This window comes from Callithrix jacchus, chromosome 1 (assembly GCF_049354715.1).
Source record: "Callithrix jacchus isolate 240 chromosome 1, calJac240_pri, whole genome shotgun sequence".
Lineage (NCBI taxonomy): Eukaryota > Metazoa > Chordata > Mammalia > Primates > Cebidae > Callithrix > Callithrix jacchus.
Window position 1 is genome coordinate 161,992,501 of NC_133502.1, and position 10,036 is coordinate 162,002,536.

Consider the following 10,036-nt stretch of genomic DNA (forward strand, 5'->3'; position numbering starts at 1 on the left):
TGTTAGCTCTTCAAGGTTGTTCATTTTGCCTACTGGTGTATTGAAGTATATATACCCACTCCTAAACTGATGACCAGCACAGTAACCGCCCAATAAATAGTTGTTAAATGGCTCAAAATGGATCATAGACCTAATATAAGGGCTACAGCTATAAAACTTTTAGAAGAAACAATAGAAATACATTTTTGTGAATTTGAGTTAGGTAATGATGTCTTAAATATGACACCAAAAGCACAAATGACAAAAGAAAAAATAGATAAATTGAACTGTATCCAATTAAAAATTTGGAGCTTCAAAGACCACTGCCAAGAAAATGAAAAGACAACTTATAGGAGAAAATAGTTTCAAATCATATGTCTCGTACAGGTCTGTACCCAGAAATAGAAAAAGAATTCTTGAAACTCAACAGCAAAAAGACAATTATAAAAAATTTGCAAAAGATTTGAATAAATGTTTCTCTAAAGAGATACACATGGCCAATAAGCATGTGAAAAGATGCTCAACGTCATTAGTCATCGGAGAACTGCAAATCTAAATCACTACTTCACACCCGTTAGGATGATTTTAGTAAAAGAACCAAGAATGTAGAGAAATTGGAACTCGATAGATTGCTGGTGGGAGTGTAAAATGGTACAACCACTTTGGAAAACAGTTGGGCTGTTCCTCAAAGGGTTAAACAGGTAATATATGACCCAGAAATTCCATGCCTAGGTACAAACCCACAAGAAAGAAAAATATATCTCCACAGTAGCACCTGCAAACAAATGTTTATAGCAGCCTTTTTCATAACAGCCAAAAAGTTTGGTGCAAACAGCCGCAAGGGCCACCAGCTGATGAATAGATAAATAAAATGCAGTATATTGATTCAATGGAATGTGATTTGTCAATAAAAAGGAGTACTGATATATGCTACAAGATGCATGAACTTTGAAAAAGTTATTCTAAATGAAAGAAGCCAATTGCAAAAGACCACCTCCTATATAATTCCATAGAATAGAATAGGCAAATCTGTGGAGACAGAAAATAGATGAGTGGCTGGGGGAGGGAGGAAAAGGGAATGACTGTTAATGGTTATGGGGCTTCTTTATGGAGAGTGAAAATATTCTAAAATTAGATTGTGGTGTGAAAATCATTGAATTGTATATTTTAAGTGGGTGAATTGTATCATATGTGAATTATATCTCAGTAAAGCTGTTGACAAATAAAAGCTCTGAGTGATCAGGGAAGGTTTCCAGCAGATGATGTGTGAGCAGGGACCCATGGTGTGAGCAAAGAGAGGTGATGATTGGATTGTAGGGGGCACAGAGGAAGAGGTTTGGAAAGCAAGTGCTTCATCATGGAAGAATGCCTCGGCAAAGGTCCCATGGAGGGCAAGTGACTCCCGGAGCCGAAGGAAGGGCAGTGTGGCTGGAATGAAGTAACGGAGTTGGGAATGCAGAGGCAGAAGAATCATGGGCAGGGAAGACAGACAGAGAAAGGAAATTCCCATTCTACTGGTGAAAAATGGAACCCCACTTTCAATTCCTTGTCCTAAACTCTTCCTTCCTGGGGGGAATCAGACAGTGAGTACCTGGGCAAGAACCCAAGTTTGGTAGGCTTGACTAGTTAAGTATTAACCCTACTAAGTGCTGTAAGTGGCCCAAATTTCAAGCGCTCTACTGCTCCTGAAACCTGATTTGCCACTGACATTGGCATGGGCAGGGATAACCAATGTGACAGCAAGGCTTCCCAAACATACACATACACACACGTACATGCATGCATATGAGCATGTGCTCACTAACATACACACAATAAGCACCCACAGACATGCAAATGTGCACTCATGCATGCACAATGCACAATTCATGAAATATAAGCACAAATGCATGCACATATATGCATGTGTGCACATGTACACATGGACATATAAATGCACATAAGCACCATGCTTTCACATGCACACATGTACATGCACAGACACATAGGCATCCACAGGCACACATGTGCACTCAAACACACTCATGCACATACGCAGACCTCCAGAATATAGTACAGGCTCCCTTTTTCTGCCTCTGGGAGCTCTGCAAGGATGCCTGGGAACCTGCAGCTTCCAGAGCAACAAGCCCACTCCTCCCTCATCCACTGGCTTCCCCTTCTGTCACTCTTTCCCAGCTCTGATTTACTCATGTCAGCAAAATATTGCTTTTAATGACAGCTTTGGCATTCTGCATTTTATTCTGGTTATTACTGCAAACTGGTGGGTGATTAATGTGTATTACATTCCCTTCTAATGTGGTTTGTCTCTTTCTTCCTTTCTCCCAATTTGGTGTCTTATCTATTGTGGTGACACAAATACTCAGATGTTGTTTAATTTCTGGGTTTATTTCCTTTCCCTCTTTCAAGACCCATCCGATGGCAGCACCTCCTTCTTCGAGGGTTCCCAGCTCTGATGGAATCATTTTGACATTTGACCACAGACCATTGGTAAGTCTGAACCCCCTAATCTGGAGTATTCAGAGCCTTCCAGTTATAATCTCAACTCTGCTATTGGGACAAATGTCTAACCTCTTGTAGTCTGAGTTTTCACCTCTGGATGATGGAGAGGAAACGCTCCATCCTCCTGGGTCATTGAGAGAATTAGACAGGATCTGGCACAGTGAGCATGCAAGTATAATGCCTGCAGTTGCTCAAAGGGACTGTAGTTCTCTTCCCCCATCTGTCCCTGCTTTGGATGCTAAGACAGGGCTGAGACACATATACACCATGTGAATGCTAGCAGTATGGCTGTCCTTGCAAATGACAGTCTTTAATATTTCTTTGACATTTGTTCAAAGAAGGCATTGGGGTGAGGGACGGAGAAGACGCTCTAGTAGAAGCCCTTGGACTACCATGCTGAGGAATTCAGCTCTGCCCCAAACTTGCATATCTGATTCTTTGTTAGCCATCACCAATCTAGGGAGGTGGTGAAAGACCGAGCTGTAATTTGAGAAGGTCCCTGGGGTGTCATTCTTCACCTCACTGCAGCCTCTGCCTCCCAATTTTAAATGATTCTCATGCCTCGGCCTCCTGAGTAGCTGGGATTACAGGCATGCGTTACCGTGCCTGGCTGATTTTTATATTTTTCGTATAGATGGGTTTCTACATGAACGTTGGCGAGGCTGGCCTCAAAATCCTGGCCTCAAGTGATCCACCCACCTTGGCCTCCCAAAGTGCTGGGATTACAGGTGTGAGCCACTGTGCTCAGCCTTTAAACCTCTTTTCATGATAAATTACCCAGTCTCAGGTAATTCTTTATAGTAATGAGAGAACAGACTAATATACTTCCCTTAGAGTTTCAGTCTTTAGGAAACCTGGCTGGCCTGCCTGTTAATCAGGTTCAGTCTGTAGAGTGGTATTAGTGGGAACAGAGCTACATGCTTGGTGTTGAGGTAAGTCCACACCTTACGGAGGTAATTGTTTCTTTTATGTGTCCTCCCCCTCCTCAGACACCGCTGGCAGCTGCTCACCACCCACAGAATAAAGTCCTAGTCCCTTAGCTTTCCAGGACCTTCTAGCCTGGGATCGGCATGACATCAATCTCCTCCTGATCCTCTTCAGCCCCTGGAGGTTAAAGACCTGCTGCCCTGCTTGCCTCACTTCTCTGCTCACTGGGGCTGTTTCCAGTCCTGTTGAGCCCATTTTACTCACCTGGACCCCTGCAGTGTGCTGCCTCCTGGAGCCTGTGCTGCTTGCCTGAGGCCTTTCTGAGGTTGCCAGGGCCCGTGATGCCTGCCAGGCTTGAGAAAATGAGCACACCTCTTTACCACCACCATAACCCTCAATAACTGAGTAGAGTTGGAGGTAAATACCCTAGTTCATTCGCCCTTTCATGAGATAAATCTGAGCTGTGTACCACACTGGCTCCAGAGTTCTTTAGGGAGATTGATATGTTTTGGCTCTGTGTCCCCACCCAAATCTCATCTCAGATTGTAATCCCCACGTGTCAGGGGAGGGACCAGGTGGGAGTTGATTGGATCATGGGGGGCGGTTTCACCCATGCTGTTCTCCAGATAGTGTGTGAATTCTCATGAGAGCTGATGGTTTTAAAGTGTGGCACTTCCTCATTCTCACACACACTCCCTCCTGCAGCCTTGTAAGTAAGCTGTCTGCTTTCCCCTTCGCCTTCCACCATAATCGTTACGTTTCCTGAGGCTTCCTAGCGATGCTTTCTGTGAAGCCTGCGGAACTGAGTGAATTAAACCTCTTTTCTTTATAATTACCCAGTATCAGGTAGTTCTTTTAGCAGTGTGAGAATGGACTAATACTGAGATGAAGCTCCAGGCACTAGTGGGCTTGGGAACATGCTATTCTCTCTCTTGCTTCCCCACTTCTTAAGGTGTCTCTTCGCCTCCCAAAATAAATAACTCGCCTGCAAATCCTTGCCTCAGGGGGAGCTTCTGGGGGAACTCAAACCAAGACAGGTCCCTCCTGGAACCTTTTCTCTTAGCCAGCTTTGCATAACAAACTCTCAAACCCAACTTCAATGGGAACCCCATCTGAGGATATGGGGAATAATACTAGTGAGGACTCAGTGCCAGACACACTCTAAGCATTTCACATGTACTAACTCACCCAAGCCTCATAGATTAGATGGACCCTCCTCAGAGAGTCTAGGATGGTACAGATAAGGCAACTGACGCATCATGGTACAGATAAGGAAACTGAGGCATAGAAGGGCTAAGCACCTTGTTTTAGGTCTGACAGAAAGTAGTGGAGTTGAACTGCGCACTGTGGCTCATGCCTGTAATCCCAGCACTTTGGGAGGCTGAGGTGGGCAGATCACCTGAGCTCAGGAGCTTGAGACCAGCCTGGCTAACATAGTGAAACCCTGTCGCTAGTAAAAATACAAAAAAATTAACTGGGTGTGGTGGTGTGTACCTGTAGTCCCAGCTACTTGGGAGGCTGAGGCAGGAGGATCGCTTGAACCTGGAAGATGGAGGTTGCAGTGAGCCGAGATCATGCCACTGCACTCCAGCCTGGGTGACAGACAGAGAAAGATTCTGTCTCCAACAAAAAAAAGAAAGAAAGAAAGCAAAAAAAAAAAGAAAGTAATGGAGTTGGAACATGGCAGAGGCAACATCTGAGTTTATGAAAACAAGACCCCAGTGTGTGCAGAGTGGCTGATGCTGATGCCTGCCTACCTGCCATGCCTGGTTCCGTGGGTCACTTCTCCCTTTGTGATTTTGGACCAACTCTATCTAATGGAGCATAAGAGCCTAGTCTGGTGGCCAACATGTCTTAGGGCTCAGGAGCTTTCGTCAGGTGACAGCCCCTAACCAAATCACTTCCTGCCAGGTGCCTGTCGTAGCACCTTGTTTGTCTGGAGGCATGGCCCTTCTCGCAAGCTGTTTTGGCTCTTATTCTGCTTTTGAATTTGTTTGCTTTTTAGTCTGTCTACTCCACATGACAGTAAGCTGCAGGAGAATGGCCAAGTGAATACCCAAAGGGGACTGGAGGCTTCCAGCTTGAGAGGATCTGAGTGACCTGGCACATCCGCCCAGAGCATGGCTCTGAATCAATAGACACCTTGCCCAGGACACATGCAAGTGAGTGGCAAAGGGCAGTTTCCACCTGGGGGCTTTGTGTTCAGAATTGGCTTTCTGAAAAGTGCCCCAGACTTCATCTTTGTCAATCCTAGGGCCTGACTCTTGGGTTCCTAGTTGAAAAACAACAGCTGTGAATATTAAATGAGGCACATGCACTGAGATTCTTCGATCACTGGTATGTGTATAAATTTCAATAATAATGGGGTTGCATGCATCAGACCCATCAATCATTACTCCCTATGCTGCTGAGACGTTGCTCAAAGTCAGACACATGCTTCACAGACATAGCCTCTGGAATCCAGCCGCATGGCCAAGGGCCCATGGCCTGCACCATGGGCAATCCCCTTCCTTCGCCAGGCCTCAGTCTTTCTGCCTTCAATAGGGAGGTGAATTTGTAGTGGATAGCCTTGCTCAGACTGTCCAGGTTTCAGAACTCTGAGTACTAAGATGGTACATGAGGAAACATCATTTCTTCACTCTGTGCATCTGATGCCTGCACAACTCCCTGTGTGTCGAATTATGTCTCACCTTCCCTAAAAGTGCCTGCAATGGCTCCCTTGTGCTCATTATAGAGCATTTGAGACCTTGCTTAATCTGGTTGCCAAATCTCCCCTTCTCACTCACTTTGTGGCCAACCAGTTGGGAGCCAGGTGATAACAAGGGAGAAGGAGGGTATTTCAGGTTGTGGACATAGCAGGCCAGAGTAACAGCATGCAAGAGGGGATAGTGAGGGTGGAGGTCCGGGAGGGAGTGTCTCATGGCTTGGCATTTTAGGAATTCAGCACATTAGACTCACAGGACTGGATGAATGCTGACTTCGTGGCCACCTCTGACATTTTATATAAACATTCACTGGTCATCTCTTCTGTGCCAGGCTCTTGGCCAGGCACTAGGAAGGCACATCAACGGCATTATAAACATTGAACCACAATAAAAGGCAAAAGAACTGTGTGCCAAGGAGAAAGATAGGAACTAACATTTGTAGGGCACATACTGTGTGCTGGACACTTTACATTCATTTCTCTTGTGGTGGATTGTGTTTCCAAAGATGCCTGCAACACTATTGCATCCTATATGCTCTTTTGCGATGTGACCACACCACTTTCCCATCAAGAGTTGGTGTATATTTCTCCTCCCCTTAAATCTGGGTTGATTGTGAAACTTCTAAGACTGGGCCTTAAAAGACTGTTAGCATGTCTACTTTCCTGCTGTAAGGGCTCTTTCTTGAGGGTCATCTATGGCTGGCTGCCAGAGACCATGCTGTGAGGAAGCCCAAGCTATCATGAGGCCAGAGGCCATGTAGTAGAGCCCTAATACATCAGTTTTGTGAGTGAAGCTGTCTTGGTTGGACCATCCACCAGCCAGGAGAATGACCACAGGAGACACCCTGACTACCAGAATCACCGAGGCCTGAATCCCAAACTCACAGTATTATGAGCACATAAAATGGTTATTTTTATAAGCCAATAAGTGTTGGGGCAGTTTGCTAGGCTCCAATAGAGAACCAAAACACCTCTTTAATTCTCCTGCATAACCTTGAGAGGCAGGTGCTGTTATCTCTACAGATAAGGAAACAGGATTGGATCGGTGAACAGCTAGTTCAACATCATATGGGAAGTCGATGGCTGAAGTGGATTGAAAACCAGGCCTCTGGCTGGGTGCAGTGGCTCATGCCTGTAATCCCAGCACTTCGGGAGCCTGAGGCAGAAGGACCACCTGAGCCCATGAGTTCGAGACCAGCCTGGGCAACATGGTGAGGCCTGTCTCTATTGAAAAAAAAAAAAAATCAAACCCAGGCCTCTGTGACCCCAAGACTTTGCCAGTTCCCTCAGTCATGGTACTGTCACAGGGCAGCAGTGGAGCCTTTGATTCTGCTGAGGCTCTCCCTTTGGGGAGGGCGTCTAAGCAGGAAATAGTGGAAGACTTCTTTGCATTCTTTTGTACCTTCTGCATTTTGAATCTATTCCCCATTCCAAAGTGAACAAATAAAGGTAACGTTCTTATTTACAAGAAAATAACTGTGGTATGTGTGTAGGTCAGGCTGGGAGTGGAGAAATTAGAGGCGCTTCATAGAACAGCAGCATTTGGGTTCCGCTTAGAATTCAGTGGTTCCCACCCCTGGCGGTACTCTGGAATCACCTGCGGAGCTTTAGAAGTCCGGATGCCAGGGTTCCGCCCAGAGGTGCTGTTTTAATTGGCCTGGGGCAGGGCTTGGGCTTCAGGATTTTTTAAAAGCCCCCTAGGTGGTTCAAATGCGCAGCTAAGGTGGAGAGCTAGCGCTCAATGGGGGACCAGGATTCTGCTGGCAGTGGAAGGCTGGAGAGACGAGTGGGCTGTGCTCCAGGAGCAGCGTGAGGCAAAGCAGGGCTAAAGCGGATGATTGGTATGGAAAAACATGAAAAAGAATTGCTTTGGGGGTGTAGATGCTTAAGCTAAGCAAAACAAAACAGAACAAAACAAAAAGGGGTGGCCCTGCCTTCTGAGCCCTGGTGTGCTCATGGAGTCAGTTCTCAGAAATGCTCAGCTCTCTCGGCCAGGTTGCTCAATGTCATCTGAGGGATGGTAATAATTAGGTTTAGTTACAGCGAGAAATGCTATGCAAAATCCCTCTCTGCAAAGGAACACGGCCTTTCCTAGTCCTGAGTTTTGCCGGAATCCCCAATCTGAGCCAGCCAGCCATAGGCTGTTGGAAGTGTCTGGGCTTCCTCATGAAGCAGGTGCAGCAATTGATGACCCCAGATACTTTACCTGGGTTTTCAGGGAAGAAAGGTCCTATGCAGGCTGTGCACTGTGTGACCCAGCCCAGTGGTTCTTAAGCCTCCAGGCTAGGCTGTACCTTCAAACCCTAGGGGGAGATTTGAGAACAGATCTCAACACCTGCCACCCTCTCGCTCCCAACACCCGAGATTTGGAAATCAGGATTCAGATGCCTTTGGTTGCTGGTGGAGCAGTGGGGTTCTTTGTCGAACTGTGCTTCTCTGGAAGCCTCCAAGGAGGAGGCTGTGGCTATTAGACACTAGTGTGTCAGAATCACCTGGAACGCAATGAGTTAAGGGCTCCCTGAACGAGAACAAGGCCAGGTGCAGCTCATACCTGTGATCCCAACACTATGGAAGGTTGAGGCAAGAGGATTGCTCAAGCCCAGGGGTTCGAGACCAGCCTGAGCAACACGGCAAGCAACACACCTCGTCTCTACGAAAAATAAAGTGCGTACGTGTGGTACCAGCTACAAAAGAGGCTGAGGTTGGAGGATTGCTTGAGCCCAGGGGTTCAAGGCTGCATCGAGCCGTGTTTGCACAGGCCATGTACTACTGTACTCCAGCCTGGGGGAGAGAGAGAGACCCTGCCTCAAAAAAAAAAAAAAAAAAAAGAACAGAACCTGAGCCTCTGTATGTTAACCTGGGTTATAGTATTATATATAGTGCATTATAGTATTCTCAAACTTGAAGAGTTAAAAAACATTGTCACCTTGGTTGCACTCCCAGAGATTAATTAGTCAGGGAGATTTAATTAGCTGCGGTTTTGAACCAGGTATGGGGAATTTTAAAAAAACTTCCCAGGTGAGTCCAATGTGCAGCAAACTTTGAGAACCACTGGATTAGGGAATCTAGAAACGGACTCAGGTGTGTGGGAATTTAGTATGTGATAAAAGTGAAATTTGAAGATCGGAGAGAAAAGGGTAAATTTTCAGTAATGAGGCTGGGTCAGCTGCCTATACATCTAACACATTCAGCTAGATCTTCATGTTGCAAACAGTAATACATTCCATATTGATTAAAAATATACATTCAAAGAATAAAATAAAATTCCTTATAGAGAAATATTTTCATAATTTTGGAGTGAGGAAGTCCTTTCCAAACATCAATTGCAGAAGCCACAAGGAAAAGATTGACAAATTGGCTGTCCCCCATATTTAAAACTCTATTTTGTAAAATAAGCACTAAACAAAAAGATGTAGGATATGCTAGGAGCAAATATCTGCAAACTATGTAACAAACCAAGGGTTAGTATCCGTACAGTACCAACGGCGCTTACGAATTAATAAGAAAAAGACAACAACCTATTAAAAGTGGCAAACGACAAAAGAGGTAATTATCAGAAGAAGAAATACATACAGAAAAACATAGATTTATATGCCAGTAACTATATAAAAAGATGTTCAACTTCATTAATAATCGTATAAACATAAATTAGATATAGCTATCAATACGGTTAGGCTTTGTGTCCCCACTGAATCTCATCTTGAGTTGTAATCTCTGTACTCCCCACTTGTGAAGGGAGAGACCAGGTGGAGGTAGTTGAATCATGGGGGCAGTTTTCCCCAGGCTGTTCTTGTGATGGGGAGTGAGTTCTCACAAGATCTGATGGTTTCATAAGGGGCTCTTCCCCCTTGTCTCAGCCCTTCTTCTTCCTGCTGCCTTGAGAAGAAGGCGTCTTTCATCCCTTTGGCCTTCTGCTGTGCTTGTAAG

At 45.4% G+C, this 10,036-nt stretch overlaps 1 long non-coding RNA gene across 1 annotated transcript in view; it reads left to right on the top strand.

Annotated features, from left to right (window-relative positions):
- The window catches only part of LOC108590591 (uncharacterized), a 13,772-nt gene extending 8,305 nt beyond the window's left edge, over positions 1–5,467 (top strand). The window contains exons 3-4 of the long non-coding RNA XR_004740320.3: positions 2,386–2,466; positions 5,411–5,467. This is a non-coding gene — a long non-coding RNA (uncharacterized LOC108590591). The remainder of the gene's footprint in view (positions 1–2,385; positions 2,467–5,410) is intronic.
- Positions 5,468–10,036: the final 4,569 nt, after the last annotated feature.